We start from the raw sequence: 7,000 nt of genomic DNA on the forward strand, positions 1-7,000 counted from the left end.
ATGCCACTACAAATTAGGTCAGAAGCTTTAGCCTGGGGCCAGGAACAATCGAGTGTCATGGCAACACAGCCTCTGCAAGACAAAAAAAAATTACTAAGTCTGAACAATGCTCTGTGAACAGAGTTACACAGAGAAACAAGAAGTATGTTTCTGCTCTCCCACGAAATGATGCTTTATCATAACAGAGTCCATATAAAGAACAAACAGCCAGAGAGACGAGAGACAAGAGAGATGCTTCTAAAGCAGGAAGCAAATCTGGAGAGGGAAGTAGGGAGGGCAGTCTCCCACCTCAGATGCGATCACGTGACTAATCGGTACTACTCCAGCGACGACAGGTAAACAAGCAAGCCGGTAGTTAGCAAGGCAGTCTGCGAGAGCAGACAGCTAGTTACAACTCTTCAACAGCGAACACAGTGAAGTGTAACTGTAACATTCTACCTACAGATGTAGCTAATAAATAAGTCAAATAATTATATAAAGCAAGATTTTTCCATTTTAGTTATTAATGAAAATATCGGCAAAAGATAATATATACATAAATATACATTATATACACTGGGTCCCATTCAGGGGGCGGAATACGAACTAAATAGGCTCTCCAAAAATGTTTAATTTGTTCACCTTTCTCACTATCCAAAAATACCAAGGAAGTGACAGCTAAAACTTCCCCAAAATCTTCACAATTACAGCACATATCGGTATGAAACTAGAGAAAAATACTGCAGAAGAATCAAGACTATTCACAAATGATGAAAGCAGTTATCCCCTGAGATCCCACAACACCGATTTTCTACATGGTAAACACAGACCCTAAGTTCTAAACAACGACAGAGTCCTTTATGATAATTCATTTAGTGTATAAGCAATGACAGCCCAAGAACCAGAAATCTGGAATATTGTACTGTCCTTCCCAAGTACATCTGCTGGTGGTGTCCCTGGTGGTGTCCCTGGTGGTGTCCCTGGTGGTGTCCCTGGTGGTGTCCCTGGTGGTGTCCCTGGTGGTGTCCCTGGGTTACACTTGCAAATGCTAAATTCAGAAGCTAGAAATTTAAAAACATAAGAATAGAGAAGCACCGTGGCAGGCTTACTGGCTTATACTAGGTATGTACTGGATGAGTATACTCATCCAGGTTATTCCAAAAGTTACCCAAGAAGTTAGCTTATGTATCTCAGATAACACATGCGTAGTGTTTATATTAATATTTCGCTGTATATGTTTGCACATGGACAATTCCAAGACTGGAATACCATTATATCAAATAAAGAAACAATTAAACTTAAATAGTACATACGTTACTTGCTAAGCTATTTTTAAAGTCAAACATATACACTTATTAATATTAAAGAATTCTTAAGCAGATAACAACAGTATGACAGTCCAGGGATCGAACCCGTGATATTATAGCCTAAATTCACAACACTCCAGATCACTGAACCATCAATGCTAAAAACATCAGGTAAATATTACAACTAGATATGTCACACCTGATGCGAGCACAAACATGGCAATGGTAAGGTCAAAACTAATTTCATCATTCTCAGTAGTCTAGAACGATGAGCAATTTGGCTGGTTTCCTATGGGCTGGTCCAAAATGTCACTGGTTCGACCCCCGGCCTGTCACCTTCTAACTTAAACAAGCATGGAAGTCTTAGAGTAACATTATTATTCCCTTTAGTAATGGCTGTAGAGGTAAAAGGAAAATAATGACTACACAACTTTCACAGTTCTGCAAAATGTCTTCTTATGGACGATGTGCAAGATGTTTGGCACATGACAAATTTAGAACTAAAATTCAAGGAAAAGTAAGAAGTATGATGTCTTGATCTACATTCCTGAAACCTTAACAAGAGTAATTTATAAATTATTTTGAAGCATTATAAGGAAGACACATGTGGAACAACTACAATATATACTAACTTCCTCACTGAACTTCATCATTGATTCAGAAATAGAAAATTATGCCTTATGATTATTATAAAGTTTTTATATGTTATTTGAGGTGAGTCAAAAAGAAAAACAATGGGAGCGGTTTATAAAAACTAACAAAAAAAATGCATGAAAGGTATAGAAAAATGAGAATTTTTTGACAAATGTAAATTATTGCAATATCAATAAAAATCTAGATAATTATATAAGATGAAGTATCAAGACTGAAGAGAGTAATTAAGGATACAATAATAATAATAATAATAATAATAATAATAATAATAATAATAATAATAATAATAATAATAATAACAACAACAGCAGAAACATCACCAGCAACAACGACAGCCATTACTACAAACATTACCAAAATCACAACAACAACAACAACAACCACAACAGCTGCTGCAACAGCAGCAACAACAACTAAAACAAGCACAATAATAATAATAATAATAATAATAATAATAATAATAATAATAATAATAATAATAATAATAATAATAATAATAATAGTAATAATAATAATAATTGCTTTACTACTACGACTATTACTACCGTTACTACTACTACTAACAATAATAATCTTTATTTTTACAAGTACACGTACAAGGTTTACTGACGTAGTTGACATCAATGACATACTACCATATAGAAAGCCCCTTATTTACAGAGCAACTCTGCCAAATTAGATAAATTTTGTCCCCAGGATACCTATTTCACTTATATGTGAACATGGACAGCAGGGGCCTTAAGGGAATGCGTCCTTATGTTTCCACCCGTACCGAAGATATATACCCCTCCACATGACCTGAGTGCGCTAGCTACGGGACACCTACTACTACTACTACTACTACTACTACTACTACTGCTACTACTACTACTACTACTACTGCTACTACTGCTGCTACTACTACTACTACTACTGCTACTACTACTACTGCTACTACTACTACTGCTACTACTACTACTACTACTACACCACCATCCACCACCACCACCACCACCACCACTACCACCACCACCTACCACCACCACCACTGCCACTACTACTACTACTGCTACTACTACTATTACTACTACTACTACTACCACCACTACTACTACTACCACTACTACTTCTATTGCCACTACTACTACTACTACTACTACTACTACTACTAATAATAATAATAATAATAATAATAATAATAATAATAATAATAATAATAATAATAACAATAATAATAATATTTTCAAATAAGAACATATACATCTGATACAGATCTAGTTGGCTTTATTGTCGTACTTTCCAGAAAGCTCCTGGTTGTGCACAATAATTCAGACAGCCTAAGTTTAGTCCTCCAAGATAAAACCCACAACAGCTGGCTAACGCCTAGGTACCTACTTACTGCTAGGTCAACAGGGACCAGAAGGTGTAAGAAAACATGCCCAATGTTTCAGCCATGCTTTGGACTGATCCCGGGCCCTCACTTTGTGAGCTGAGAACCCTACCAACCAAGCCGCGAGCGCCACCACCACTTTCAAGACAATCAATACCTCGTTCCATGCTGTCCCTGGTATATATAAACTGATTATATAAATTATCTCTTAAATTTCCCTCTCACTCATTCTTTCGAGGTTCTCTCACTCTCTCTCTCTCTCTCTCTCTCTCTCTCTCTCTCTCTCTCTCTCTCTCTCTCTCTCTCTCTCTCTCTCTCTCTCTCTATCTATCTATCTATCTATCTATCTATCTCCCATTTTTCCCTGCGCTATTTAGCCATCTTTCAACCGTACTGGTTTAGATCTTTAATTAAACAAAGAATGAGAGTTGCAGGAATCTTGTACAGACTTCACAAGAGGACGGAGAATTTTTGATGTGATCTTAACACACGCAAAAGAAAGTTCTGGCTCTCATAGACTGGGAAAAATACTTCGGAGTTACTATTTTACTATCAGAAATATTTAAAGACAAACACTTAGGAATAACCAGTGTTGTAATTCTGTCTCCTTATTGTAAACATGAGAATGGTATTCAGGATCCTAGACAAGACTTATTTAAAACACTCTTCTTATGTGTGAGTTATTTTAAAGAAAGTGCGTAGGAGTACATCAAGATTAACGTTTGACCTAACTGGACTGGGTGAGAACTAGGAATTATGTTACTGGAAGAGTGAAGACTTGGTAGTAGGCATGAAATAAAGGACATTTTTTAAACTTAAATTTAAAAATTAGTTATAATGACACATTAAAAGGTAACATTTAGGAAAGTCTGTAAAATCGAAATTCATGGTTATTTCACGTGAGTTGGTTTTGAAAAGAGAGTGAACCTCTCCAACTCCATGCAAATACAGAGATATTTATAAATTTTTAATATCCCCAGTGACATCAGCACTCGCAGAAATATGAATAAATAGTACGAATGCACAGGCATACTCACAATAAGGAAAAGTATCCGTAATACGGCACTCAAAGCTGGAGATTAATTAACAGGAGAGTAGAAATAAGCGAAGCGAATAATATTAACTTTAGCGATAGAACATATGCAACTCCTCACAGATTATTTAACAAATAAAACAGAAACAGCTATAAAATACAGGAAAGAGAGGATGGAGTAGCAACAATAAGGTAATGAGGAAGTAATGAAGAAGACTTGTGACAGCAAAGTTAAAACACCTTACAACAAGAAATAATTTATGCTCACGTTTTCCCTCAGTGACGATAAGAACACTAACACAAGCGTCAAAGTGTTATATTGCTGACACTGTCCTTCAGCTAAGGTACACAGAAGGTGTGCAGTAATAGAGATGTGTTAACGTCAGTTCCTGTATCTATACTAACATAAGATGTGGTTACAGCAGCAGTGTCAGAGACGCAATTAGTAAGATCTTCCGCATGATTCATGTAACGATGATGTGCAAACCTTTTCCTAAACATAACTCATGATGATGATGCAAGTCGAATATTACGTGAACCAACTTAAGGGTTAAATGTTTTCCTCCAGTGTGCCTGATCTCTTCCCCTCCCTCCCTCCCTCCCTCCCACTCTCTCTCTCACGATTATATGATAGCAATTTTGTTGACCCAACTCGCGAAATCGTAATGACACGATTGCAAACAAACTATAAACTGGGCAGTGTAAACTGGGCGTTTACACTGCAAACTGAACTGTATGCCATCCTAATGGCACTAAAGCTAACTTATGACACTGAGCTTGACTCTGTCATCACTACTGATTCTATGTTATCACTGACGGCTCGTGCCTCAAATAAGGACTCTGACAACAGGTTCAATGGAGAGGCCAAGTATAGATACTGAAAAATCTGAGAAAAATAATTAATGTATAATTGCTATAGATCCCATCACACATTGGATTACTCCTTCAGGATAAAGTTGATATGTTAGCCTAAAAAAGTACCCTAAAGGAAAAATGTAGAATATAACTTTGGTATATCTGTTTACCTGGAGTTTACCTGGAGAGAGTTCCGGGGGTCAACGCCCCCGCGGCCCGGTCTGTGACCAGGCCTCCTGGTGGATCAGAGCCTGATCAACCAGGCTGTTGCTGCTGGCTGCACGCAAACCTGTGTCTAACATTAGGAATAATATTAGGAGAGAAATAAATAATTAAACTGGTTGTTATAGGAATGCAATTAGAAGACTGAGTAGATCTATAACCTACACTAACATGAACGTAGATAAGAACGTTTATAGAGCAACTTCCAATGTAAACAGACTGACTGATGTCGTAGTGGCCAGGCTTAGGTTTGGTTACAAGTATTTCTGGCAGTTTAGAAGACACGCAGATGATGATCAATCGCTGGTAAACCGGACAATCCACAAGAAAGTGGCAAACCGAAATAGGACCCGACAAACCTCACAGAGGGAAATAGGGTGTCACCCCATGAGATACCCATAAGTAAGACGGGTATGGCCAATGCGGAGATGGGAGAGCGCAGTCTCTTGAGTAGGGCAACGGTGGTAAGATGACCATAAACCCATATAATGTAATTTGTTATGGTGCATATCCTACCACCGTTGTTGCCAATGGTCCCCGAGGGACCTTATGAAGTTGGAGGATGCCTGGTACACTTTCCCCTGCCTAGGAACCGTAATGTCATAGGGAAGACCCCAGAGCGTACAAACGTGATGGGGAGAAAGGGAGAGATGTGAAGGGGAGGAGGAATGGGATGGGAGGGATTGGGAGGACGGGACTGGGGAAGGGGACTGGGGGACTCAGGTTCGGTTGGAGGAAGAAGACCAAAGTGTCTAATTCCTCAGACCTAGAGCCTCTTCTCCACTACAAGGAGCCCCTCGCAAGGAGGTAATCTGGCATAACATCTGTTTGTCGTGGTTTATTGTATAGAATAACTAATGGTTTACTTAATTCCTCTTTACATTCCTTTAGAATTCTTGAAAACAGTTCGTTAAACTACCTCTAGGAAGTCTTTAGACTCTAAATTCCCAGTCTAGGAATTCCAATCAATATGACTAAGTTAAAATCCTATAGATTTACTACAGTATCGTGCCTTGCTGCCTTAACAATTTCTTTTCAAACAAGTCTCCCTTGGTCCCCTATCCGGGGCTTGATGGCAATGAGTGAAAGCCTCAAGGAAGACTCACGAGGTGCTTTCAGCCTAGGCTGGTAGAGATGATCTTTGCCTACAGAGCGTCATTACTTCACTACGTGGTAGTTGCAGACATGACTGGGGCCAGCTAGGCGAGCATAGGTCTCTGTACAAAGGTGCTCAGTCAACTCACGCATCCGACGCCTAGGTTGGTTGATTACATATCGAGGGCCAGGCACAAGTGGACAGGATATAACCTATGATTCTAAGGAATTCGTTACTTTAGTATAGTTACAGACCATACTGTGGAAAAAAAAACAGGAAACTCCTAGCACAGCTACATATAACAGACTAAATCAAGAGGAGGAGATACATAATATTCACATAGTTATCATGGTTTCTACTCAGTTTCCACAATAAAATGATGCTTATCTGTGCATTATGAGCACAAAGGCACTTGAGAACATATTTGGGCATAGGAAAAATGACTTGAAAAACAATTTACCTTAAAAGATATATCATGTGACCTA

At 38.4% G+C, this 7,000-nt stretch overlaps 1 protein-coding gene across 1 annotated transcript in view; it reads right to left on the reverse strand.

Annotated features, from left to right (window-relative positions):
- Nucleotides 1-4,734, reverse strand: part of LOC128696634 (cytochrome P450 9e2) — an 88,526-nt gene extending 83,792 nt beyond the window's left edge. The window contains exon 1 of the mRNA XM_070094411.1: nucleotides 4,611-4,734. The gene's annotated coding sequence lies outside the window, so the exon portion shown is untranslated. The remainder of the gene's footprint in view (nucleotides 1-4,610) is intronic.
- Nucleotides 4,735-7,000: the final 2,266 nt, after the last annotated feature.

The sequence above is a fragment of the Cherax quadricarinatus genome, chromosome 46, assembly GCF_038502225.1.
Source record: "Cherax quadricarinatus isolate ZL_2023a chromosome 46, ASM3850222v1, whole genome shotgun sequence".
NCBI classification, from domain to species: domain Eukaryota; kingdom Metazoa; phylum Arthropoda; class Malacostraca; order Decapoda; family Parastacidae; genus Cherax; species Cherax quadricarinatus.